Here is a 27,860-nt window from a genome sequence, read left to right as displayed (position 1 = left end):
GTGGCTGAGTTAAATCAATTTCAGATTTGTGATCTCCTAAACTATAAGATTACAATTTTGTGTTGTTATATGTCACTACATATATGGTAAATTCTAGTAGCAGGAAGAAGAAACTAATACAGGGCAGACAGGCAGAAAGGAAACAAAGACAGGGAGAAGGCATACAGGCTGGAGCAGGGCAGGTGATGAAGAGTTAGGTGGACAGTCAGAGATACAGGTGAGTAGGAGAAGGGAACAAAAAAGAAGAAGCCTGAGAATGGGTGAGAGAGTCTGATGAGCAGGAGACAGATGAGATCAACTGGCTGCCAAGCAGGTGGAAAGAGGGAAGTCGGCAGAAAGGCAGGCAGAGAACAATATGAAGATAAGATGGCAGGAAAGAGTCCCTCAGAACTTGTCCTTGTCCTTGCAGATCTTAAGTGAGACTCCTGAGATGCAGGTGGATCCCGTTCTTGGACTTCAACACAATTTCTGGTGTGAGGCAGGGAACCCTGGAGGGATCCAGTGACAGCTCAAAATGAAGCAAGGTCAGGGCCACGGCCACCTTCATCTCATTCATGACAAACTGCTTCCCGATGCACTTCCTGGGCCCGGGAGGGAAAATGAAATGAGAAGTGGTCTCAAATCCTGTTCTGAGCTGGGTAGGCATTGGCCACTGACCAGAAACAGGATATTCAGAGCTGTCTTCCAGGTGGCCAAGCCCTGATCCCTTTCTTACGAGTCACACTAAACTTGCCACCCAAGCCTTGGTCCACCCTCTCCCTGTGACCTTTGACAAAGCCCACCTCTCTAAGGACTCCTAACTCCTACTTCTTCTCTCACCAGAAAATCCTGTTGGTGAGGGTCAGCACTCTTAAGTCACAGAGTCAAGTCAAGTGAATCAGGAAATGTGAATTAGAACTTTGTTCACTGGCCCACAGGCAGTTTCTGGTTTCAGGTCAGGCAGGGCAGTGTAAGGGGTGGGGTAGGCCATACTCTCAGGTCCTTGTCATACATGGGTAAACACAGGGACCTGAATCTCCAGACAGGACAAGACAGGATTGTCTAAGGAAGTCTAAATGGCAACAGGGAGGTTTCCTGGAGAGGTCACAGGTTAGTGACCCTGAACCTGCTGGACCATTTGCCTCCCAGTTGATGAACTGGCCTCCTGTGTCCCCTCAGCTCCTCAGTCAATGTGCCTCTGAAACCTTCTCATTCTAATCCAGAAATGACCCCCTAACCATCCCTTGGGCGCCTCAGCTGTCCTTTTTGGTCTCCCTACTTCTTCCTCTTCTAAAGCCACAGCATCTCCAGGCCTTCTATGTTCCCCATCACAGGCAGGACAATTCCCAGTGCTTCAGCTGCATCATAACCCTCTGTGGCTTGTTCCTTACTCATCTGGGGTCTGTCCATCTTCTCTTCCTCACTCAGCTCCTCTTAAGATCCCTTCCCCACACCTCTTTCAGCCACAGGCTCAAGGCTCAATCCAGTGAACACCTGTCCTCACCCCTCTGCTGACAACACTCTTCTTCCCTGGACCCCAAGTACCATTAGTGTTAACCCAAGGACACATCACTTGTGTCCTCTCCCAGGACAGTGCCAGGAACATGGAACCTTCCACAGTCTGCTCAATGAATGAATGAGTGAGTGAGTGAAAAGAAAGAAAGAAGGAATGACATCTGTCTTGAATAGAGGGTTTTTTTGGTTTGTTTTTGTTTGTTTGTTTGACCATGCCATGTGGCTCATGGGGTTTTAGTTCCCCAACCAAGGATTGAATCTGGACCCTTTGCAGTGAAAACACAGAATTCTAACCATGAGACTACCAGGGAATTGCCAGAGTATTTGTTTCTTGATGGTGAGCTCTTGAAGTCAGGGACAAAGTCTTTTGTCTCAGTGTCCCCAACTCCTAGCCCAGGATTCAACATACAGAGACAGGCTCAATAGTTTTGTATTTAAATAAAGTTAATTGAGTTTTTAAAAGATGGAGTAAAAGTAAATATTAATTCTGACCTAGGAATCGAGCTGCCTAGTACTTCTTATTCTTGAATGGCAGCCACAGGACATGTAGACATGTCTACAAGGAAGGACTGGATCCTGGCACAAACCAAATCCTAGAGCAAATTCTGGAAGACAGTTTGACTCAAACCTGTTCTGGGAAGGTTGATTCACTAACTGAAAATTTCACAGAATTGTAGATTCAGGAAAAAAAACTTGTTTCCACTAAGAAGCTCAAAGTTTATGGAAGCTAGTATTTCAGGGCAGGATTCTAGCATCCTGGGAGGATTTTCCCAGCAGCTGATAGAGAGTGCTTTTGCCCAGCTCACAGCTCTTTCAAGTATGCTCTATATTTTACATGCCAGGAACTTTTAAAATGCATGTGTCCTATTCAAATTAGTGGATTTTTCTCTCGAAAGCACTTGACTGTCTCCTTTCTATACTTTTGTCAGCTTGGACTATTGGATTCAAAGTATAGAATCATGAAAAAAATTCCCAGATCACAGGAAAAGTTTTGACAACCAGAGAAAATGTCATGTGTTTCAGACATTAGTATGCTGTCAAGATGTCTTTTGGACAGACCGCAAGACAAAGTGACACACACTGGTATCAAACTTCCTTGAAAGGCTGCCATAACTTTTCCAGTGTATGGCTTCAATAGTTGAGACAGGTAGGGCATCTGAAAATGGAAACATGCTAACTACGCAAGATTCAACTGGATGGAGAATGAGGATGTAAGTAGAAAAGGTGTAACTGAGAAGATGTAGAATAAAAAAAAATCCACCCTTTAAATTTTGACAATTGAAATGGATGACCTGAAATTTAATATTTAATTAGTTAATTCTCACTGTGTAGCATTATCATGTTCTTACAGTGAGGAAAACATTACAATACACTAAACGCTTAAACAACACTAAAATGTTGCCAGCCATTGAGAAAGAGCTGTGGGTAGTCTGTGGTCTGCCCTAATAGCCATTTGTCTTTTGGACAAAAGACACACATGTCTATCCCAACTCACCAACAAAAAAGGCACAACTACATGCATCACATGTAAATGTAGACAGTCACACACATAGAGTGGCACCCAATGACACCCACTGTCCCAAGTACAGAGGCCTCACCTGGATCCTCCTGAGAAGGGCAGGAAAGCATGGCTGTGTTGATTAGAGCCCAGTGCAAACCGAGATGGTTCAAACACCTGCAGAGAGAGCACCAGGGCCAGGACAGGTGGGTTCAAACTTCTTGACCAATCCACCAGGGGACAAGACTCTCAGAGCAGGAGCAGGAGGAGGGGTTGGTGTGGAGACAGCATCCCATCCCCTTCTTCCATGGCCATTGCACCTCTGGATTCAGCCACACCTTTGGGTTGTGGTGAAGTCCATAAAAGGAGAGGGCAACTTTGATTCCTGCAGGGAAGGGAGGAGAGAGAAAAGCCTGATGGTCCCCATGGAGCAGGGGGCAGGTGTCAGCACAAAAATCCTGGGAGCTGAGGAGGCAGTCCTAAGATGGCAGAGGAATAGGACGGGGAGACCACTTTCTCCCCCACAAATTCATCAAAAGAACATTTAAACGCTGAGTAAATTCCACAGAACAACTTCTGAATGCCAGCAGAGGACATCAGGCACCCAGAAAAGCAGCCCATTGTCTTCAAAAGGAGATGTTTTATCAACGGTGCTGTATAGAAGGAGAAGTCTTGAGACTACTGTAAAAATAAGACTGAAAACAAGAAGCAGGAGGCTTAAGTCCAAATCCTGAGAACATCAGAGAACTCCTGACTCCAGGGAACATTAATTGATAGGAGCTCATCAAACGCCTCCATTCCTACACTGAAACCAAGCACCACCCAAGGGCCAACAAGTTCCAGAGCAAGACATACTACTCAAATTCTCCAGCAACACAGGAACACAGCCCTGAGCTTCAATATACAGGCTGCCCAAACTTACTCCAAAACCATTGACATCTCATAACTCGTTACTAGACACTTCATTGCACTCCAGAAAGAAGAAATCCAGCTCCACCCACCAGAACACTGACATAAGCTTCCCTAACCAAGAAACCTTGACAAGCCACCCATACAACCCCACCCACAGCGAGGAAACTCCATAATAAAGAGAACTCCACAAACTGCCAGAATACAGAAAGGCCACCCCAAACTCAGCAATATAAACAAGATGAAGAGACAGAGGAATACCCAGCAGGTAAAGGAACAGGATAAATGCCCACCAAACCAAAGAGGAAGAGATAGGGAATCTATCTGATAAAGAATTCCGAATAATGATAGTGAAAATGATCCAAAATCTTGAAATAAAAATGGAATCACAGATAAATAGCCTGGAGACAAGGATTGAGAAGATGCAAGAAAGGTTTAACAAGGACCTAGAAGAAATAAAAAAGAGTTAATATATAATGAATAATGCAATAAATGAGATAAAAAACACTCTGGAGGCAACAAATAGTACAATAACGGAGGCAGAAGATATGATTAGTGAAGTAGAAGTAGAAGGTAGAAATAAATGAATCAGAGAGGATAAAAGAAAAACGAATTAAAAGAAATGAAGACAATCTCAGAGACCTCCAGGACAATATTAAATGCTCCAACATTCGAATCATAGGAGTCCCAGAAGAAGAAGACAAAAAGAAAGACCATGAGAAAATACTTGAGGAGATAATAGTTGAAAACTTCCCTAAAATGGGGAAGGAAATAATCACCCAAGTGCAAGAAACCCAGAGAGTCCCAAACAGGATAAACCCAAGGCGAAACACCCCAAGACACATATTAATCAAATTAACAAAGATCAAGCACAAAGAACAAATATTAAAAGTAGCAAGGGAAAAACAACAAATAACACACAAGGGGATTCCCCTAAGGATAACAGCTGATCTTTCAATAGAAACTCTTCAGGCCAGGAGGGAATGCCAAGACATACTTAAAGTGACGAAAGAAAACAACCTACAGCCCAGATTACTGTACCCAGCAAGGATCTCATTCAAGTATGAAGGAGAAATCAAAAGCTTTTCAGACAAGCAAAAGCTGAGAGAATTCTGCACCACCAAACCAGCTCTCCAACAAATGCTAAAGGATATTCTCCAGACAGGAAATACAGAAAGGGTGTATAAACTCGAACCCAAAACAATAAAGTAAATGGCAATGGGATCATACTTATCAATAATTACCTTAAACATAAATGGGTTGAATGCCCCAACCAAAAGACAAAGACTGGCTGAATGGATACAAAAACAAGACCCCTATATATGTTGTCTACAAGAGACCCACCTCAAAACAGGGGACACATACAGACTGAAAGTGAAGGGCTGGAAAAAGATATTCCATGAAATAGAGATCAAAAGAAAGCAGGAGTAGCAATACTCATATCAGATAAAATAGACTTTAAAACAAAGGCTGTGAAAAGAGGCAAAGAAGGACATTACATAATGATCAAAGGATCAATCCAAGAAGAAGATATAACAATTATAAATATATATGCACCCAACATAGGAGCACCACAATATGTAAGACAAATGCTAACAAGTATGAAAGGGGAAATTAACGATAACACAATAATAGTGGGAGACTTTAATACCCCACTCACACCTATGGATAGATCAACTAAACAGAAAATTAACAAAGAAACACAAACTTTAAGTGATACAATAGACCAGTTAGACCTAATTGATATCTATAGGACATTTCACCCCAAAACAATGAATTTCACCTTTTTCTCAAGCACACACAGAACCTTCTCCAGGATAGATCACATCCTGGGCCATAAATCTAGCCTTGGTAAATTCAAAAAAATTGAAATCATTCCAAGCATCTTTTCTGACCAGAATGCAGTAAGATTAGATCTCAATTACAGGAGAAAGACTATTAAAAATTCCAACATATGAAGGCTGAAAAACACGCTGCTGAATAACCAACAAATCACAGAAGAAATAAAAAAAGAAATCAAAATATGCATAGAAATGAATGAAAATGAAAACACAACAACCCAAAACCTGTGGGACACGGTAAAAGCAGTCCTAAGGGGAAAGTTCATAGCAATACAGGAATACCTTAAGAAACAAGAAAAAAGTCAAATAAATAACCTAACTCTATACCTAAAGCAACTAGAAAAGGAAGAAATGAAGAGCCCCAGGGTTGGTAGAAGGAAAGACATCTTAAAAATTAGGGCAGAAATAAATGCAAAAGAAACAAAAGAAACCATAGCAAAAATCAACAAAACCAAAAGCTGGTTCTTTGAAAGGATAAATAAAATTGACAAACCATTAGCCAGACTCATCAAGAAACAAAAGGAGAAAACTCAAATCAATAAAATTAGAAATGAAAATGGAGAGATCACAACAGACAACACACAAATACAAAGGATCATAAGAGACTACTATCAGTAATTATATGCCAATAAAATGGACAACGTGGAAGAAATGGACAAATTCTTAGAAAAGTACAACTTTCCAAAACTCGATCAGGAAGAAATAGAAAATCTTAACAGACACATCACAAGCACGGAAATTGAAACGGTAATCAAAAATCTTTCAGCAAACAAAAGCCCATGTCCAGAGGGCTTCACAGCTGAATTCTACCAAAAATTTAGAGAAGAGCTAACACCTGTCCTACTCAAACTCTTCCAGAAAATTGCAGAGGAAGGTAAACTTCCAAACTCATTCTATGAGGCCACCATCACCCTAATACCAAAACCTGACAAAGATGCCACGAAAAAAGGAAACTACAGGCCAATACCACGGATGAACATAGATGCAAAAATCCTTAACAAAATTCTAGCAATCAGAATCCAACAACACATTAAAAAGATCATACACCATGACCAAGTGGGCTTTATCCCAGGGATGCAAGGATTCTTCAATATCTGCAAATAAATCAATGTAATAAACCACATTAACAAATTGAAAAATAAAAGCCATGTGATTATCTCAATAGATGCAGAGAAAGCCTTTGACAAAATTCAACATCCATTTATAATAAAAACTCTCCAGAAAGCAAGAATAGAAAGAACATGCCTCAACATAATAAAAGCTATATATGACAAACCCGTAGCAAACATTTTCCTCAATGGTGAAAAATTGAAAGCATTTCCCCTAAAGTCAGGAACAAGACAAGGGTGCCCACTCTCACCACTACTATTCAACATAGATTTGGAAGTTTTGGCCACAGCAATTAGAGCAGAAAAAGAAATAAAAGGAATCCAAATTGGAAAAGAAGAAGTAAAACTCTCACTGTTTGCAGATGACATGATCCTCTACATAGAAAACCCTAAAGACTCCACCAGAAAATTACTAGAGCTAATCGATGAATATAGTAAAGTTGCAGGATATAAAATCAACAGATAGAAATCCCTTGCATTCCTATACACTAATAATGAGAAAATAGAAAGAGAAATTAAGGAAACAATCCCATTCACCATTGCAACATAAAGAATAAAATACTTAGGAATATATCTACCTAAAGAAACTAAAGACCTATATATAGAAAACTATAAAACACTGGTGAAAGAAATCAAAGAGGACACTAATAGATGGAGAAATATACCATCCATGTTCATGGATCTGATGAATCAATATAGTGAAAATGAGTATACTACCCAAAGCAATCTATGGATTCAATGCAATCCCTATCAAGCTACCAATGGTATTCTTCACAGAGCTAGAACAAATAATTTCACAATTTGTATGTAAATACAAAAAACCTCGAATAGCCAAAGCAATCTTGAGAAAGAAGAATGGAACTGGAGGAATCAACCTGCCTGACTTCAGGCTCTACTACAAAGCCACAGGGATCAAGACAGTATGGTACTGGCACAAAGACAGAAATATAGATCAATGGAACAAAATAGAAGGCCCAGAGATAAATCCACGCACCTATGGACACCTTATCTTTGACAAAGGAGGCAAGAATGTACAATGGAGAAAAGACAATCTCTTTACCAAGTGGTGCTGGGAAAACTGGTCAACCACTTGTAAAAGAATGAAACTAGAACACTTTCTAACACCATACACAAAAATGAACTCAAAATGGATTAAAGATCTAAACATAAGACCAGAAACTATAAAACTCTTAGAGGAGAACATAGGCAAAACACTCTCTGACATAAATCACAGCAGGATCCTCTATGACCCATCTCCCAGAATATTGGAAATAAAAGCAAAAATAAACTAATGGGATCTAATTAAAATTAAAAGCTTCTGCACAACAAAAGAAACTCTAAGCAAGGTGAAAAGACAACCTTCAGAATGGGAGAAAATAATAGCAAATGAAGCAACTGGCAAACAAGTAATCTCAAAAACATACAAGCAACTCCTGCAGCTCAATTCCAGAAAAATAAATGACCCAATCAAAAAATGGGCCAAAGAACTAAATAGACATTTCTCCAAAGAAGACATACAGATGGCTAACAAACACATGAAAAGATGCTCAACATCACTCATTATCAGAGAAATGCAAATCAAAACCACAATGAGGTACCATTTCACACCAGTCAGAATGGCTGCAATCCAAAAGTCTACAAGCAATAAATGCTGGAGAGGATGTGGAGAAAAGGGAACCCTCTTACACTGTTGGTGGGAATGCAAACTAGTACAGCCACTATGGAGAACAGTGTGGAGATTCCTTAAAAAACTGGAAATAGAACTGCCATACAACCCAGCAATCCCACTGCTGGGCATACACACCAAGGAAACCAGAATCAAAGAGACACGTGTACCCCAATGTTCATCGCAGCACTGTTTATAATAGCCAGGACATGGAAGCAACCTAGATGTCCATCAGCAGATGAATGGATAAAAAAGCTGTGGTACATATACACAATGGAGTATTACTCAGCCATTAAAAAGAATACATTTGAATCAGTTCTAATGAGGTGGATGAAACTGGAGCTTATTATACAGAGTGAAGTAAGCCAGAAAGAAAAACACCAATACAGTATACTAATGCATATATATGAAATTTAAAAAGATGGTAATGATAACCCTGTATGCGAGACAGCAAAAGAGACACAGATGTAGAGAACAGTCTTTTGGACTCTGTGGGAGAGGATGAGGGTGGGATGATTTGGGAGAATGGCATTGAAACATGTATAATACCATACATGAAACAAATCGCCAGTCCAGTTTTGATGCATGGTACTGGATGCTTGGGGCTGGTGCACTGGGATGACCCAGAGGGATGGTATGGGGAGGGAGGTGGGAGAGGGGTCAGGATTGGGAACACGTGTACACCCGTGGTGGATTCATGTTGATGTATGGCAAAACCAATATAATATTGTAAAGTAATTAGCCTCCAATTAAAATAAATAAAAAAATAAAATTAAAAAAATAATAAAAATAAGTTCAGGTGTATGAGACGGAAAGAAAAAGTAGCAATAGCTTAAACAATGGGAAGTTTATCTTATTTTCATCTTAATGATGTTGAGAGAGAGAAATTCTAGGGCTGGTTTAGCAGCTCCACTAAAAAAAAAAAAAAAAAAATCCTGGGAGCCACCATGAGAACCACCCTCCATCACTCTGAATGAAATGATGCTCTTGCAAGACAGGTGGGCTGGGCATGACAAAGCACGTGAGCACAGATTAGGAGTAGGTAACCATGTAAAAGAAGGCTTATACAGGGAACTCTGTTCAATGTTACATGGCAGCCTTGGTGGGATGGGAGTTTTGGGGAGAATGGATACATATATATGTATGACTGAGTCTATTTGCTATCAACCTGAAACTATCACATTGTCAATCAGCTATACTCCAATATAAAATAAAAAGTTAAAAAGAAAAAAAGAATTAGAGACTTACCTTTGGGACCAAATCATATGACAACTTACATTTATCAAGTGCCATCCTGACCCTTGGGGAGTGTGAATTAACTCAACCCTCACACAGCCCTCAAGGAAGGCGCTCATAACCTCAGGTACAGATGAAGTACCTGAACATCAGAGAGGTTAAGGGTTGGGTCTATGACCCCACAACTAGGAGGAAACAGTGCTGGGATTCAGACCCACTGTGAAGTGAGCCAGTGGGTGGCCTCCAGCTGTGGCAGGGCTCTCAGACCTCATCATCAGCTGTTCTCTGCCATCCATCAGAGGGCTCCTCAGAGACTGAACCATCTGACCCATGACAGTGGAGTCTCTGAGCTCCCTCCTTTACTTAGACACCATATGGAAGAACCACGCCTCCCCCTGCTTCTGTCTGCTTTTCTCTGAAGCCTTCACTTCTCAAGGAATTAGAATTTTAAGCACCATTACAAGACCACATTCAGGAGTGAGCATTTGCCCACTGAGCTTTTGCTGTGTTCAAGTTCTGTGTCCAGCATTTCACACACCTTATCCTAACTACAGAGTAAATAATTACCTTAAGGTAGATACAATAGTCATGTTATCCCACAACTGAGAAAGCACATGTGGATTTCTGGTCTACCACGTGGTCCTACAGAGTGCCTAGGTGAGTGGTGAGGTGAAGTTCGCACCTGCAGGTAAGGAGCATCCATCAGGGAAGGTGATGGGCTTGCTAAGATTTCTGCTAGTGATTGGCACTGGTGGATAGTCTCATGGCCTCCTTGATGCACATGGTGGTATAGGGCATCTGGTCCAGGTCGCCCCTGAAAGGAAGCCCATCTGAGGGCAGGCAGGACAGGACAAGCAGGGATTCTCTCTAGCTCAGGTGGGACAGGGCTCTTCCATCTCCTGGACGCTCACCAGGTGATGGAGGCGCCATCTCCCAGGAGGCTCTGGATCTCTTCCAGACACCTCTGCTGATGCTCAGGGTGGGAGGCTAGAGCATAGAGGATCCAGGAGATGCTGTTGGCTGTGGTGTCAGGCCCCCAAACATGAACGTCTCCACTTCAGCACGGAGGTCCTCGTCAGACAAGCTGCTTCCATTCTCCATCTGTGGAGGCAGGGCCAGAGTGCAGGGTCTGCCCTTCCTGTGTGCTTCTGCCCAAAGGCTCAGGCCTTTCCTGCCCACACTCACTCTGGCAAAGAGAAGGATGTCCAGGAAGTCCAAGTGCCTCCTGCTCCTCACCTTCTCCAGCTCTCCCTCCTTCTGCAGGCAAGCCTTCCTCTTCTCAATCACTGCATCTGTCCCAGAACAGTGGTTCCAGCCAGAGCTGAGGACTCTGGGGGCCCATATGCAGCCCCACCATAGCTCCATCTGCCCCTCAGGTCCAGTCTGGGTGCCAGGTGGATGAGGTGGGTGGGACTGGGTGAGCATGTCTGGACTGAGAGCTCCAGCATCATCTACTCTAGGCAGCAATTCCCACAGTAACACAGCCCAAGGAGGCTCTGCCTGAATGCTGCTGGGAAGGGGGGTCTCACTCAGTCATCACCAGCCTGGTGACTCCTGTAACTCCCTGTTCAACACCTGACACCCCGACCTCTGGGTTCCCAGTCCCTGCAGCAGGTGCATGTGTGCCAGCTCCTGAAGAGGAAGCAGGAGTCTGGACTCTGCCTGAAAGGTCAAGGTCAGGCCCTTTCACATGAGCCTAATGAAGGTGAGGGAGCAGCCCATGAGGAGGAGAAGCTGTGTGTTGATGGGTGAGCTGGCAGGCCTTGTGGTTCTAGCGGTCTTCAGGGGTCAGCCTGTAGATGAGGTCGTTCTGGTAGAAAACATTCCTCACTTGGGAAAAAAACATATTGTTGAGGTTCCTAATGGCCTGGATGTAGGTCTTGGAGTTCCTGAAGGGAGAGGGTGCAGAAGAGACTGGAGTTGAGGGAACCTCTGACCTGGAGAGGGAGTGGATCTCTGGGTGGAGGATTCCTCAGTCAGTGGGCACAGGCAGCACTGAAGCATTGCCATTTCTGCCTTAGCCTCTGAAACCCTCAGTATTTACAAGTATCCTGAGGGCCCAGGCTTCTCCCTTTGTTGTGATCAGGGACTTGATGGTGGTCCATGTCTCTCTGCAGAATGTTACTTTTTGTGCTGATAAGCATCCCTGCTGCTCTTCCTGCCTCTCAGGTAAGTCCTCCCCAGCTGGTGAGAACAGGACCATGCTCTTGAAAGGCTGTCACTGACCTGTCATTCCTGACGCTGCCCTGATGGCTGAAGACACACTTCATGAAGGTGTCCAGGGTCATCAAGGAGATGCCTCCAAGGATCTCCAGATGTGAGTCTTGGCTGACAAGCTCCTCCCACTTGTCCTGTGGAGGGACGGTAACATGGACCTTGCTCTGCTCCCCCAGAAGCCCTGTGCTGCCAAGGCCAGGCTTTCTTTCTGTCTCTACACCATCAGACGAGATTTCCTCAGTTTCTAAGTGGTTATGTCTTAGCAGCTGGGGGCTGTAACACACAGGCATGTGTAAAGTGATGCTTATTTCCTCAGAATCTTTACTATATAATTATTCATATTCTCTCATAATATTCTGAATTAGTTCTGAATTTTATAAGCAATTTATGATGATAAACAACTTTTTGAAGGCCAAAATGCATAGTTTGTCAGGAGACATAGGGGGAATATTTTGTGTTCTGATATTGGACCTGATCAGGTGATGTCCAAGACTGGTAAGCAAATTTCTCAAGGCAAGATAAGAGCATAAGAGTATAGTACCTGTCCCCTCAAGAAAGGGACATCAGAGACGTCCTTTCCTTTCATTCATTAAGCATTAGCTGAGACCAGTTGGTGAGAAATCAAAATCCTAATTGGTGGTCATGCAACAGGACTCAGGTCTGTGAATGTAGACTTTGTCCCATTTTCTCCCATGAAGAGCTCAACTCCATGCAGAACTCCTGGGCCCCATACCAGAGTCTACCTGAGTGGCATCCTGGGATGTCTACCCTACCCCTGAAGTTGTCATTGCCCAGGCCAGCCAGGGGCAGCTTGGGCTGCTTTCGAGGGGCATGACCCCTGCTCTATTCCACTGTGTTGAAGATGTGGAGATGGGAGAAGAGTAAACCCTGAATACACCAAGGCTCTGTTTTCTCTTGTTGAGGAGCAAATTGTGTATCCAAGCTGATGCCTGCATGCTCCTCTGTCCAACCCAGGTTTGGAGAGGGCTATCTCATATTAAGTTCTGAATATATCATTCTGGGAGGCTGTGTCTGATTGATGTGTGATGGACACAAGTATCTGAGAGTGGACTTTGCCAGCTGTGCTGGATGTGAGCAGGTACAGCTGACCAGGGATGAACTCACCAGCATCCCTTGGACAGAGTCAGCCATGAGACCCAGGTAAGGCTTCAGGATGTCATAGTGGAAGGCTGGGGTCAGCATCTGCTGGTGCTGGAACCATGTCTGCTCCTCCAACAGCAGCAAACCTGTCCCTGAACCACATATGGGTGTGTATGGGGGTCGGGGAGCCTGGATCAGAGGGGCAACTGGGTACAACTTGGGAACTGAGGGTGTCAGGAGAAGGCACATCATGGACGAAGGTAGAAAAGGCCATATTTTATATGTGTGTGTGTGTGTGTATGTGTGTATATATATATATATATATATATAGTATATTTCAGGAATGTGAATTTCCAATATATCTGTCCATAGGATTTGATTACGACAGTAGTGAGATAGAGGTCAATAAAGGTAGGGGGACAGGCCATAAAGGACTTATCTAGAAGTCACGCTGCAAACATTGGAAAGGACTGAGAAGCGATGTGGAAGAGGCTGAACTTCAGGAGGGCTCTCCGCACCATTATGAAGGATGAGGGTTTTATTGAAAGAAAAGAAATGAGGCTTGATTCGGAGTTGAGGATTATGACAGGGTGCTTGGCACCTGTTGTTCTCTGTGAGTCAGAAAGTCAACTCTTGGTAAACCTAACTGGGAATGTAACAGAGTACTAGTTTAGATGTACATACCAATCCAGGGAGCCAAGAATCTGTAGATATCTTCAGACTTAGGATCTGAAAGGTAAGGAAAGCATAACAGGAGACTTATGGACCAAGCAAGGCAAGCAGCCCCCAGACCATTGGTTGCCTTCTCTTCCTGATGCTTGTCAGATGGCAGTCTGTCTCAAGCCACCTTCCACTTGCCTCCCATCCCTGACTCTCTCTATCCTGATCATCACTGTTGGTCTAGGAAGGCAGACTCAGTTTTCCAGCAGCTGAACACCCGCCAGACTAACACAGTGAATGGGCAAGAAATATAGGCTCTGTTTAATGCCACGAGGTAAGACAGAAACCTGTGATTTTCCTGCAAAAATGATGGTATAGCTATGCTATGATCCAGGATAGGCAAATGTAAGTCAGAGTAGATTAAAAAAAATTGTCTTTTAGATCTGGGTCTATTTACATAAACATTATCTAAATAGGGTTAAAGAAGAAATAAGGAAAATACACAGCCTCAACCAGCTGTTTCAAGTTTAGGGTAAGTGAACAATGTTGTTCTTGTACTGGAATATGGGCTGGATGATTGGATGGTAGTGAGTTCGGATATTGATGACTGAACTGCCAGTCTCTTCTGGAATTTCAGACCCAGGAGGATGTACACAGATGGAAAAGAGACTCCAGCTGGGATCATGTTTTGTACTCACCAGATCTCCTCAGGACCACCTTCATGTAGTCAGGGTCATAGACAACAAGGTGAACATTGTCCCCCCACATCCAGCAAGTATAGGCATAGGGGAATTCCTCTGCCCTTTTCAGTAGCTCTTCTAGCTCCTTTTCCTTTGAGTTCTGTAACAGAGAGCAAGATCAATCAGTAAAGTGTCCCATTTAGGATCAGTGATGGGAGCGATGCTGGCGACAGGAGAGCAACATGGAGATAGTTCTGGATCTATCAGCAGCTATTTAGGATTTTGGAATTGCTTCTGAGAAGCTGGGATCTGATCGTGATTCCTTCTCTCTTGCAGAGACTTGGTCTAAGGCCCAATCCTGGCTTCCAGATGGATCCTTTCTAGGGCCTCACCCAGAACTGCCTTTAGAATCTTACACATAGTAGATGCTTGATAAATGTTTAATAATGGACTCCATGGTGTACCAATGTTTTTCACAGACTTACATTGGAATTACTGGTTAACCTGTGCTGGAGAAGACTGTTGAGAGTCTCTTGGACAGCAAGGAGATCAAACCAGTCAATCCTAAAGGAAATCAACCTTGAATATTCATTGGAAGGACTGATGCTGAAGATGAAGCTCTAATATTTTGGCCACTTTATGTGAAGAATTGATTCATTGGAAAAGACCCTGATCCCAGGAAAGATTGAGGGCAGGAGGAGAAGAGTGCAACAGAGGATAAGATGGTTGGATGGCATCACTGACTCAATGGACATGAGTCTGAGCAAACTCCGGGAGATAGTGAAGGACAGGGAAGCCTGGCATACTGCAGTCTATGGGATCACAAAGAGTTGGACATGACTAAGTGACTGAATAACAACAATAAATTAAGTTTAAGTGAGGTCATTCAGTTCAGTTCGGTTCAGTTCAGTCACTCAGTCGTGTCCGACTCTTTGGGACCCCATGAATCACAGCACACCAGGCCTCCCTGTCCATCACCAACTCCTGGAGTTCACCCAGACTCACATCCATTGAGTCAGTGATGCCATCCAGCCATCTCATCCTCTGTCGTCCCCTTCTCTTCCTGCCCCCAATCCCTCCCAGCATCAGAGTCTTTTCCAATGAGTCAACTCTTCGCATGAGGTGGCCAAAGTACTGGAGTTTCAGCTTCAGCATCATTCCCTCCAAAGAAATCCCAGGGCTGATCTCCTTCAGAATGGACTGGTTGGATCTCCTTACAGTCCAAGGAACTCTCAAGAGTCTTCTCCAACACCACAGTTCAAAAGCATCCGGCACTCAGCTTTCTTCACAGTCCAACTCTCACATCCATACATGACCACAGGAAAAACCATAGCCTTGACTAGACAGACCTTTGTCGGCAAAGTAATGTCTCTGCTTTTGAATATGCTATCTAGGTTGGTCATAACTTTTCTTCCAAGGAGTAAGTGTCTTTTAATTTCATGGCTGCAATCACCATCTGCAGTGATTTTGGAGCCCAGAAAAATAAAGTCTGACACTGTTTCCACTGTTTCCCCATCTATTTCCCATGAAGGGATGGGACCAGATGCCATGATCTTCGTTTTCTGAATGTTGAGCTTTAAGCCAACTTTTTCACTCTGCTCTTTCACTTTCATCAAGAGGCTTTTTAGTTCCTCTTCACTTTCTGCCATAAGGGTGGTGTCATCTGCATATCTGAGGTTATTGATATTTCTCCCGACAATCTTGATTCCAGCTTGTGCTTCTTCCAGCCCAGTGTTTCTCATGATGTACTCTGCATATAAGTTACATAAGCAGGGTGACAATATACAACCTTGACATACTCCTTTTCCTATTTGGAACCAGTCTGTTGTTCCATGTCCAGTTCTAACTATTGCTTCCTGACCTGCATATAGGTTTCTCAAAAGGCAGGTCAGGTATACCCAAATCCAATTATAACAGGGAAAATGCAGACACAGAGACAGACATTCAGAGAAAGAAGATGAAGTAAAGAGACATATGGAAAAGATATGATTTACCATCTTTACCAGGAGAGAGTCCTGGAACAGGTGCTTCCTGCACACCTGCTGAAGAAATAAGCCAACTTGATTTTCAGCTCCTGTCTCTAAAACTGTGAGATGCTAAATTGTTTTGTTTCAGCCATCCAGTTAGTGGTACTTTGTGGCTGGCCTTATACACTATTGGGGCTTCCCAGGTGGCACTAGTGGTAAAGAATCTACCAATGAATGCAAGAGATGCTAGGGATGTGGCTTCCATCCCTGGGTTGGGAAGATCCCCTGGAGAAGGAAATGGCAACCCACTTCAGAATCCTTGCCTGGAGAATTCCATGGACAGAGGAGCCTGGTGGGCTACAGTCCAAAGAGACAGACACGACTAACCAACTGAGGACTTACACATTATTAGAAGTATGCATGTATGTGTGCTAAGTCGCTTCAGTCATGCCCGACTTTTTGTGACTTTATGGACTGGAGTCTGCCGGCTTCTCTGTCAACAGGATTTTCCAGGCAAGAATACTGAAGTGGGCTGTCATGCCCTCCTCCAGGGGATCTTCCTGACCCAGGAATTGAACCCACATCTCTTCCATCTATTGCATTGGCAGGCAGGTTCTTTACCACTAGCACCACCTATAAAGCCCTATTACAAGTATAGGATTGGCCGAAAAGTTCGTTCGAGTTTTCCATAAGATGGGAGAATGGCATTGAAATACGTATAATATCATATATGGAACAAGTCGCCAGTCCAGGTTCGATGCACGATACTGGATGCTTGGGGCTGGTGCACTGGGACGACCCAGAGGGATGGTATGGGGAGGGAGGAGGGAGGAGGGTTCAGGATGGGGAACACAGGTATACCTGTGGCAGATTCATTTCGATGTTTGGCAAAACCAATACAATATTGAAAAGTTTAAAATTAAATAAAATTAAAAAAAAAAAAGACGGTAGAAAAAACCCCAAAGGAACTTTTTGGCCAACCCAATAGGTAATATTCAAGGCAAACCTGTATAAGGGAGAGATTATTACTTGATTCTGTCTCACTGAAGAATGAGGAAACCCATGTAAAGGATATATACCCAGGTGAAGGATATATACCCAAGTGAGCTCCATTTAAACAGAAACCTGTTGACCCCAAGATGTCCCTCTCCAGGGTTCCCAAGGCTCCTTAGGTGCCTATATTGTCACATTTCAACTCAATGTCCTCCCATCCAAGTACTAATCAGGCCTGACTCTGCTTAGCTTCTGAGATCATATGAGATCAGTCATGTTCAGGGTGGTACGGCCATAGACTCAATTCAATGAGTAACATGTTGACAAACTTCCCTTTAATCTCTCTCATCCCCGTGTTTTCAGAGCCAGCATAGAGTATGTTCATAGGGATTATGCCTCACTTTTCAAAGTTTCAATGGACAATAACTTCATGAAGAAGGAATGAGTACATGTAGGAGAGATGAGTGAGTTTAATACAAAATTCTGGTTGCAAGTGTCAGATAGAATCAGAACAAATGTAAAAAAGAGGGAAGCAATATCTGTTAGACCAGCAGAAGTTGAGAGATGATTCAACACCCTGAGGAATATTAGTTAAACTATCTACTACTGAAACTATGTATCATCAAGTGACCATTAGTATGACGAGAAAGTCACCGGAGGAAATTTCAGTTGTTCCTTATATCAAATCCTAGCTCAGAAAGGTGACAACTGCATCAAACAAAAGGTAACAATTTCCCTGAACCAATAAATAAGTGGGAAGTCTTTAGTACAACAACTTGTATAAACAAACTGAGTTTTGGTTATCTCTCTGGTATTCTTTCCTGAAAAATCTCATGGACAGAGGAGCCTGGAAATCTACAGTCCATGGGGTTGCAAAAGAGTTGGACACGCTGAGAGACTGCATTTTTGCACCAGCCAAGAGGAGTTACCCTACGTCCAAGGTCAGGGGCAGCGGCCGAGAGTACCAGACTGCGACGGCACAGGAATGGCTGAGAGGAGCTACCCTGCGTCCGAGGTCAGGGGTGGCAACGAGAGGAGTTACTCCACTTCCGAGGTCGGGGCGGCGGCCGGGAAGGGCTACCCCACGCCCCTAAGCCCGAGGCCAGGGGCGGTGGGCTGGAGGAGCTACCCCACGCCCCTAAGCCCGAGGCCAGGGGCGGCGGCTGGGAGGACCAACCACACGCCCGAGGCCTGGGGCGGTGGCCGTGAGGACCAACCCCACATCCAAGGGGCCGTGGCTGCGCTGGTGCAGAAGGGCCTAGAGGAGCTATCCCACATTGAAGGTCAGGAAGGGCGGTGGTGAGGAGATACCCCTCGTCTAAAGTAAGGAGCAATGGCTGCGCTTTGCTGGAGCAGCCGTGAAGAGATACCCCATGCCCAAGGTAAGAGAAACCCAAGTAAGACAGTAGGTGTTGCAAGAGGGCATCAGAGGGCAAACACACTGAAACCATACTCACAGAAAACTAGTCAATCTAATCACACTAGGACCACAGCCTTGTCTAACTCAATGAAACTAAGCCATGCCCATGGGGCAACCCAAGACAGGCGGGTCATGGTGGAGAGATCTGACAGAACGTGGTCCACTGGAGAAGGGAATGGCAAACCACTTCAGTATTCTTGCCTTGAGAACCCCATGAACAGTATGAAAAGGCAAAATGATAGGATACTGAAAGAGAAACTCCCCAGGTCAGTAGGTGCCCAATATGCTACTGGAGATCAGTGGAGAAATAACTCCAGAAAGAATGAAGGGGTGGAGCCAAAGCAAAAAGAATACCCAGCTGTGGATGTGACTGGTGATAGAAGCAAGGTCCGATGCTGTAAAGAGCAATATTGCATAGGAACCTTGAATGCCAGGTCCATGAATCAAGGCAAACTGGAAGTGGTCAAACAAGAGATGGCAAGAGTGAACGTCGACATACAATCTCAAAAATGACAGAATGATCTCTGTTCATTTCCAAGGCAAACCATTCAATATCACAGTAATCCAAGTCTATGCCCCAACCAGTAATGCTGAAGAAGCTGAAGTTGAATGGTTCTATGAAGACCTACAAGACCTTTTGGAACTAACACCCAAAAAAGATATCCTTTTCATTATAGAGGACTGGAATGCAAAAGTAGGAAGTCAAGAAACACCTGGAGTAACAGGCAAATTTGGCCTTGGAATATGGAATGAAGCAGGGCAGAGACTAATAGAGTTTTGCCAAGAAAATGCACTGGTCATAACAAACACCCTCTTCCAACAACACAAGAGAAAACTCTACACATGGACATCACCAGATGGTCACATCAAAATCAGATTGATTATATTCTTTGCAGCCAAAGATGGAGAAGCTCTATACAGTCAGCAAAAACAAGACCAGGACATGGCTCAGACCATGAACTCCTTATTGCCAAATTCAGAGTTAAATTGAAGAAAGTAGGGAAAACCACTAGACCATTCAGGTATGACCTAAATCAAATCCCTTATGATTATACAGTGGAAGTGAGAAATAGATTTAAGGGCCTAGATCTGATAGAGTGCCTCATGAACTATGGAATGAGGTTCGTGACATTGTACAGGAGACAGGGATCAAGGCCATCCCCATGGAAAAGAAATGCAAAAAAGCAAAATGGCTGTCTGAGGAGGGCTTACAAATAGCTGTGAAAAGAAGAGAAGTGAAAAGCAAAGGAGAAAAGGAAAGATATAAACATCTGAATGCAGAGTTCCAAAGAATAGCAAGAAGAGATAAGAAAGCCTTCTTCAGCGATCAGTGCAAAAAAAAATAGAGGAAAACAACAGAATAGGAAAGACTAGGGATCTCTTCAAGAAAATCAGAGATACCAAGGGAACATTTTATGCAAAGATGGGCTCGATAAAGGACAGAAATGGTATGGGCCTAACAGAAGCAGAAGATATTAAGAAGAGGTGGCAAGAATACACAGAAGAACTGTACAAAAAAGATCTTCACGACCCAGATAATCACGATGGTGTGATCACTCACCTAGAGCCAGACATCCTGGAATGTGAAGTCAAGTGGGCCTTGAAAGCATCACTACGAACAAAGCTAGTGGAGGTGATGGAATTCCAGTTGAACTATTCCAAGTCCTTAAAGATGATGCTGTGAAAGTGCTGCACTCAATATGCCAGCAAATTTGGAAAACTCAACAGTGGCCACAGGAATGGAAAAGGTCAGTTTTCATTCCAATCCCAAAGAATGGCAATGCCAAAGAATGCTCAAACTACCGCACAATTGCACTCATCTCACACACTAGTAAAGTAATGCTCAAAATTCTGCAAGCCAGGCTTTAGCAATATGTGAACCATGAACTTCCTGATGTTCAAGCTGGTTTTAGAAAAGGCAGAGGAACCAGAGATCAAATTGCCAACATCTGCTGGATCATGGGAAAAGCAAGAGAGTTCCAGAAAAACATCTATTTCTGCTTTATTGACTATGCCAAAGCCTTTGACTGTGTGGATCACAATAAACTGTGGAAAATTCTGAAAGAGATGGGAATACCAGACCACCTGATCTGCCTCTTGAGAAACCTATATGCAGGTCAGGAAGCAACAGTTAGAACTGGACATGGAACAACAGACTGGTTCCAAATAGGAAAAGGAGTACGTCAAGGCTGTATATTGTCACTCTGTTTATTTAACTTATATGCAGAGTACATCATGAGAAATGCTGGATTGGAAGAAACACAAGCTGGAATCAAGATTGCTGGGAGAAATATCAATAACCTCAGATATGCAGATGACACCACCCTTATGGCAGAAAGTGAAGAGGAACTAAAAACCCTCTTGATGAAAGTGAAAGAGGAGAGTGAAAAAGTTGGCTTAAAACTCAACATTCAGAAAACGAAGATCATGGCATCCGGTTCCATCACTTCATGGGAAATAGATAGGGAAACAGTGGAAACAGCGTCAGACTTTATTTTTCTGGGCTCCAAAATCACTGCAGATGGTGACTGCAGCCATGAAATTAAGACACTTACTCCTTGGAAGGAAAGTTATGACAAACCTACATAGCATATTCAAAAGCAGAGACATTACTTTGCCAACAAAGGTTCATCTAGTCAACGCTATGGTTTTTCCTGTGGTCATGTATGGATGTGAGAGTTGGACTGTGAAGAAGGCTGAGCGCCGAAGAATTGATGCTTTTGAATTGTGGTGTTGGAGAAGACTCTTGAGAGTCCCTTGGACTGCAAGGAGATCCAACCAGTCCATTCTGAAGGAGATCAGCCCTGGGATTTCTTTGGAAGGAATGATGCTGAAGCTGAAACTCCAGTACTTTGGCCACCTCATGCAAAGAGTTGACTCATTGGAAAAGACTCTGATGCTGGGAGGGATTGGGGGCAGGAGGAGAAGGGGACGACAGAGGATGAGATGGCAGGATGGCATCACTGACTCGATGGACATGAGTCTGGGTGAACTCCAGGAGTTGGTGATGGACAGGGAGGCCTGGTGTGCTGTGATTCATGGGGTCACAAAGAGTCGGACATGACTGAACGACTGATCTGATCTGATCTGGAGATGATATTATTTCCTCTGTCTTTGGCTCTACTCTGCTGAAAATTGCTTGGCTTCCTTCTTTGAGAAATAGAAGCTTCAGCTGTCTGCAATATCCTCCCTCCTAAGATTTGTTCAGCTGACCGCCATTAATGAGCCCCTCTCCATGTGTCCCCTCATCTTGTTCTTGCCATCCTCTCCAATCAGGGCTAACAGAACTCCCTGGTAGGCACTGTCCCTCACCAGCAAGCAAGCAGCTCCTTTCTGTCACTCCACATAACCTGGGCCTAGCATTCCTTTGTGTCAGGCTCTGTGCTGGGTACTAGGGAACAGGATGGGAATCATATCCTCAGCCCCATAGAGCTCACAGTCCAGGGGTTTGGAGGGTGGGAGCTGAGAGGTAAACAGATTCTGTTTAATGTTGCAACTCAATTGCCAGTACTCCTTACCTGGCACCATCCTGGAAATCTCGCTCATGCAATTCAGCTACTAGTTTTTGCATTAAAATCATCAGCCTTGAAAAATCCCTCAGCCTCAAGGAAATGAAGCTGGTTTTGTCCGACACCTGATTTCACCACCACCGAGTAGGTGAGCCTCATTTCCTGTGACCTAACACCATCTTAGATTCCTGTCTGTTGTCTCCACACACAGTGAACCAACAGGGCTGATCCATCAGACTGACATCTGTGCTCCCAGGCAAGCTCAGGACCAGGCAGGGTGGGTGGGACTGAGGAATGGGCAGGGAAGCATCTGGAAGCCTGTTCTCTGAGGACAGCTGAAGGTGCTCAGCCTGGAGAGTGGGGAGACTCAGGAAGGTATAGTCGTTGTCCTCAAAAGGCAGGGCTGCCAGGACAGCCTGAGATCTCCCTAAGGAAGAGTGTCTGACAGATCTGTGGACACCAGCACAGGTCCCGGGAGGAGTGAGCTCCCTGGTCAGGGTGAGTAGCCAAGACCTGAGAGGTTAGCTGGGTTCTTTTGTGAGGTCACGTGCTGGTCACATAGCAAGGCTTTGTCCCATGGACTAACTGACCATGCCCATCCCCTAGAGCCCTGGCCCTCCCTTTCCTCTCACTCCTCCATCCTGCTCCATCCTACCTTCAAGCTGTGCCCACAGAGCCAGTGGGAAGGAGGAGACGGGAACTGATGAAATACTTTGAGCAGCCACTGTTTGCGCAGGTAGAACTGTACCGCCTTGAGCAGAAGCAGAACCAGGCTGAGCAGAAAGACCACCTGCAGGAGCCCAGAGACACTGCCCACGGCTCTGGAGGGGCTCAGTGCAGAGACACTCATGGTACAGTGGGTTCTGGGTTGCTGACTGTTCCTGATTGTGGCTGACCCCTCCTGAGTACCTAACTTGGTCTGGGAGGATCTCCCCACCCACCTTGGGGAAGGTGAAGGTGAAGGCAGAGCTCAAACCTAGGCCTCCAGAGTTAATTAACTGTGGAGGATACACCTTGGGTGGGCCCTGCAAAAAGTTATGGAGATCAGATATAGAAAGAAGAGCAAGGGATGAAGATTTATCCTCTAGTCTCTCACTCTCATTTTTTCATATTTATCTCCATTCAGGCAGTCTGGCTCCAGAGACTTTGGTGTTAACCACAAACTTAAGAGATGATTATTGGGTTGAGACTCTGGTACATACACAGCAGCCCCCAAACTTTCCTGGGGATGTTTCAATTTGATCTGTTTTCCAATGTTTCCAAGTAGCTGTAGAATATTTCCGGTTATCAACTCCGTGTACTGGCTTGAGGGCAAGCTTCACCATCTTCCAGGGCAGCTTTTGTGGAAAAGTGTTAGGCAAACCACGTGGTTAGGTGTAGTAGTCATTGAAAATGATGTTTATGAAGATTTTTCAATCATCTGAGAAAAACTTATAACAAAGTGGTCAAAGAAGAATGTACAACTGTCTGTAGAGTATGAGCTTAACTCAGAAAAATTGTGTCAGCTGTGGTCAACATTTATTAACCAATAAGTGTTTTTTCCATTCATTTGGTACCCACACAATCCAATCAAGGATGCCTTGGAGGTTGTTACTAGGCATTCTATGTCATTATACTTTCCATAGTCTGGAACAGAGGCTTGTGCCCTTACTGATACCCAATAAATACTTACTGATTGGATGAATGAATGGAGGATGGAATGAGGATAACTTTGGATTGGTTAGATCACCATCTTGAACAGACTGGGTTCAGTTTTGGGTGTCATACTTTAAAAAGGAAATTAATATTTTTATTCCAGGATGCTTCCTGGTTCAGCTTATAGGGAACAGAAAGGCGGAAGAGGGGGCAGTCTACTACTCCCTATCTGCTAGAGTAGTCTACTCCCCAAACTACTCTATCCCCAAGGTGGCCACTTGAAGCAATTACTCCTGTGGGCAAATCACCCCAGATACTTATTTCTGGGTCTGATGAACTTAGGTTTGATGCTGATGTGATTTATCCTAATTTGTTTTTAGAAAAAAATAATTTATCGAGGTGAAATTCACAAATTATAAAATTAACCATTTAAAAGTACATATTTCGGTGGCATTTAGTACATTCTCAGTGCTGTGTAATCACCACCTCTGTCTAATTTCAGTTTTTCCATTGCTTCAGCAGCAGAATCCCTAGCCATGAAGCAGTTTCTCCCACTGTCTTCTGATAATCCCCTGGAAACCAGCAACCAGTATTCTGTAGTTTATTATACTATATTTACTTTTACTCCTCTACAAAAACTGAATCTGCCAGATAGAGGCCTTTTATTTAAAAAAAAAAAAGGCTATTGGCATGTAATTTATATACTATTCAGTTCATCCACTTACCATAAATGATTTTTGATATATTACATCTTGTTTTTTAATTAGTAAAATATATGTAATATAAAGTTTGCACTTTAACCATTTTAAAATATGCAATTCAGTGACATTAATTATATTCACTTGTGTGCAGCCATTACAACTAAATACTTCCAAAATTTTTGCTTCGTGTCAAACAAACTCTGTAGCCATTAAGGATTAACTTTCCATTCTGCCTTCCCAGAATCACTGGTAATTTCAATCTTTCTGTCTCTATGAACTGAATTATACAAATTCTACATATAAGTGGAATCATACAATATTTTTCCTTTTAAATTTGGCTTCTTTTACTTAACATAATGTTGTCAGGTTTCATCCATGTTGTAGCATTTATCAGAACACTATTCCTTTTTGTAACTGTATAATATTTCATTATATCTAGCTTCCCAGATGGCGCTAGTGGTAAAGAACCTTCCTGCCAATGCAGGAGACATAAGAGACATTGATTCCATCCCTGGGTCAGGAAGATCCCCTGGAGGAGGGAATGGCTATCCACTCCAGTATTCTTGCCTGGAGAATCCCATGGACAGAGGAGCCTGCAGGCTACAGTCCTTAGGGTTGCACAGAGTCAGACAGGACTGAAACAACTTAGCAGTCATGCATACACCACATTTTGTATACCCATTCATCTATTGATGGACACTTCTATTCTTTCTACTGTTTGTCAATTGTATGTTGCAATGTGCATTGCCTTACCAGTATTTGAGTTCTTTTGATCCCTTTGGCTATGTACCTAAGGATTACTGGATCATATGACAACTCTGTTTAGCTTTTTAAGAAACTGCTAAGCACCCTTTCACATTTACCAATCATGCATAGAAGTTCAGTTTCTTCACACCCTATCCAATATTTATTCCATTTTATTTGCTTTTTTTACAAAATTAATCATAACTATCCTAAAGGTGTGAGGTTTTGATTCACATTTCTCTAATGACTAATGGTGTTGAGCATCTTTTCATGTGCTTTTTGGTCATTTGTTTATCTTCTTTGGAGATGTGTCTATTGAAGTCTCTTGCCTATTTTTTAATAAATTGTAATTCTTTTTGTTGGTGAGTTGTAGGAATTCTTTTTCATCCTGATATATGTGAATATTTTCTGCCATTCTTCCATTTAACTCTTTGATCCACTTTATGTTATTTTTTGTATATGGCATAAGATGAGTCCAATTTCATTCTTCTGCATGTGGATATCCAGTTTTCTCAGCATAATTTCCTGAAAACACTGTCTTTTCCCCATTAAATTGTCTTGATGCCCTTGTTGAATATCAATAATCCATATAGGGCTTCCCAGGTGGAGCTAGTGGTAAAGAACCCAACTGTCAATACAGGAGACATAAGAGATGTGGGTTTGATCCCTGGGTCAGAAAGATCCCCCAGAGGAGGGCATGGCAGCCCACTCCAGTATTCTTGCCTGGAGAATCCCATGGACAGAGGAGCCTGGTGGGCTATAGTCCACGGGGTCACAAAGAGTCAGATATGACTGAAGTGACTTAGCATACACGTAATCCATGTATGGCAGGGTTTACTTCTGAGTGGGCTTCCCTCATAGCTCAGTTGGTAAAGAATCCACCTGTAAGGCAGGAGACCCCAGTTCAATTCCTGGGTCAGGAAGATCCCCTGGAGAAGGGAAAGGCTACCCACTCCAGTACTCTGGCCTGGAGAATTACATGAACTGTATAGTCCATGGGGTCACAAAGAGTCAGGCACGACTCAGCGACTTTCATTTTACTTCTGAGTACTCTTATTTTTCCCTTTTGTCTATACATCTATTCTTATGCCAGTACCACAGTGGTTTGATTATTGTATCTCTGTAGTAAGTTTTGAAATCAGAAAGTATAAATTCTCCAACTTTATTCTTTTTTTCTAGTTAGTTTTGGCTACTTGTAGTCCCTTGATATTCTATATAGATTTTAGTATGAGCTTTTGTTTCTGTAAAAAAAAAAAAATCATTGGAGTTTTGACAGGCATTGTATTGAATCTATTGATTGCTTTCAGTAGTATTTTCACCTTAACAGCATTAACTGTTTCAATCCATTTAATCCACTGTCTTTCCATTTACTTGTCTTCTTTAATTTCTTTCAGAAATGTTTTATTCTTTTTAATGCTGTTGTAAATTGCTTTTAAAAAGTTTCTTTTTCAGATAGTCATTGCCAGTATGTAGAAATACAAGTGATTTTATATATTGATTTTATATCCTGCAACTTTGATGAATTAGTTTATTATCTCTAACATTTTTTTTTCAGGATTTTTCTACACATAAGATCTTATCATATACAAAGAGCTAATTTTACTACTTTCTTTCCAATTTGAGTACTTTTTCTTTTTCTTGCCTAATTGTTCTGGCTGAAACTTCCAGTACTATGTTGAATAAAAGCTATGCAAGCAGGCATCTTTATTTTTCCTGATCTCAACAGAAAAGTTTTCAGTATTTCACTACTGAGTATGTTGTTACCTGTTGGTTTTTCCTACATAGGCTTTATAGTTTTTGATGATGTTTCCTTCTTTTTCTAATTTTTTGAGTGTTTTTAATCATTAAAAGGTGCTGAATTTTGTCAAATACTTTTCCTGCATCAATCAGGATGATCACATCACTTTTCCCCCTTTGTTCTATTAATGTGGTGTATTATACTTATTTGATTTTTATGTTTTGAAAACCACCCTTGCATTTCTGGAATACATCCCATTTGGTCCTGATGTATAAACCTCTTAAAATACTGTTGAATCTGTTTGCTAGTATTTTGTTAAGGATTTTAGCATCTATAATCATAAGAAATATTGACCTGCACTTTCTTTTGTTGTGGTATCTCTGTCTGGTTTTGGTATAAAGCAATGCTGACCTTATGGGAAAGGAGGTGTTTAGTCCTCTCAATTTTTTGCAAGAGTTTGAGAAGAATTGGTATTATTTCTTCTTTAAATATTTGGTACAATTCACCAGTGAAACTATGTGACCTGGGCTTTTATTATTTGGGAGGTTTTTGACTACTGATTTGGTCTCCTTGCTAGTTACAGTTCTGTTTGAATCTTCTGTCTCTTCATAAGTCAGTTTGGCAGATTATGTGTCTCTAGGAAACTGTCAATTTTACCTAATTTGTTAGTATACAACTGTTAATATAAAAGAATACTTTTATAATCCTTTTTATTTATATAAAATCAGTCATAATATCCCCA

The 27,860-nt window shown here is 42.8% G+C and overlaps 1 pseudogene; it reads right to left on the bottom strand.

The window, feature by feature from the left end:
• Nucleotides 1–354: 354 nt before the first annotated feature.
• Nucleotides 355–23,150, bottom strand: LOC129655493 (cytochrome P450 4A6-like; annotated as a pseudogene).
• Between the last annotated feature and the right edge of the window lie 4,710 nt (nucleotides 23,151–27,860).

The sequence above is a fragment of the Bubalus kerabau genome, chromosome 6, assembly GCF_029407905.1.
Source record: "Bubalus kerabau isolate K-KA32 ecotype Philippines breed swamp buffalo chromosome 6, PCC_UOA_SB_1v2, whole genome shotgun sequence".
Taxonomy (NCBI): Eukaryota; Metazoa; Chordata; class Mammalia; order Artiodactyla; family Bovidae; genus Bubalus; species Bubalus kerabau.
The sequence above is the reverse complement of the archived record's forward strand: the minus strand, read 5'-3'. Positions and strand labels throughout refer to the sequence as shown.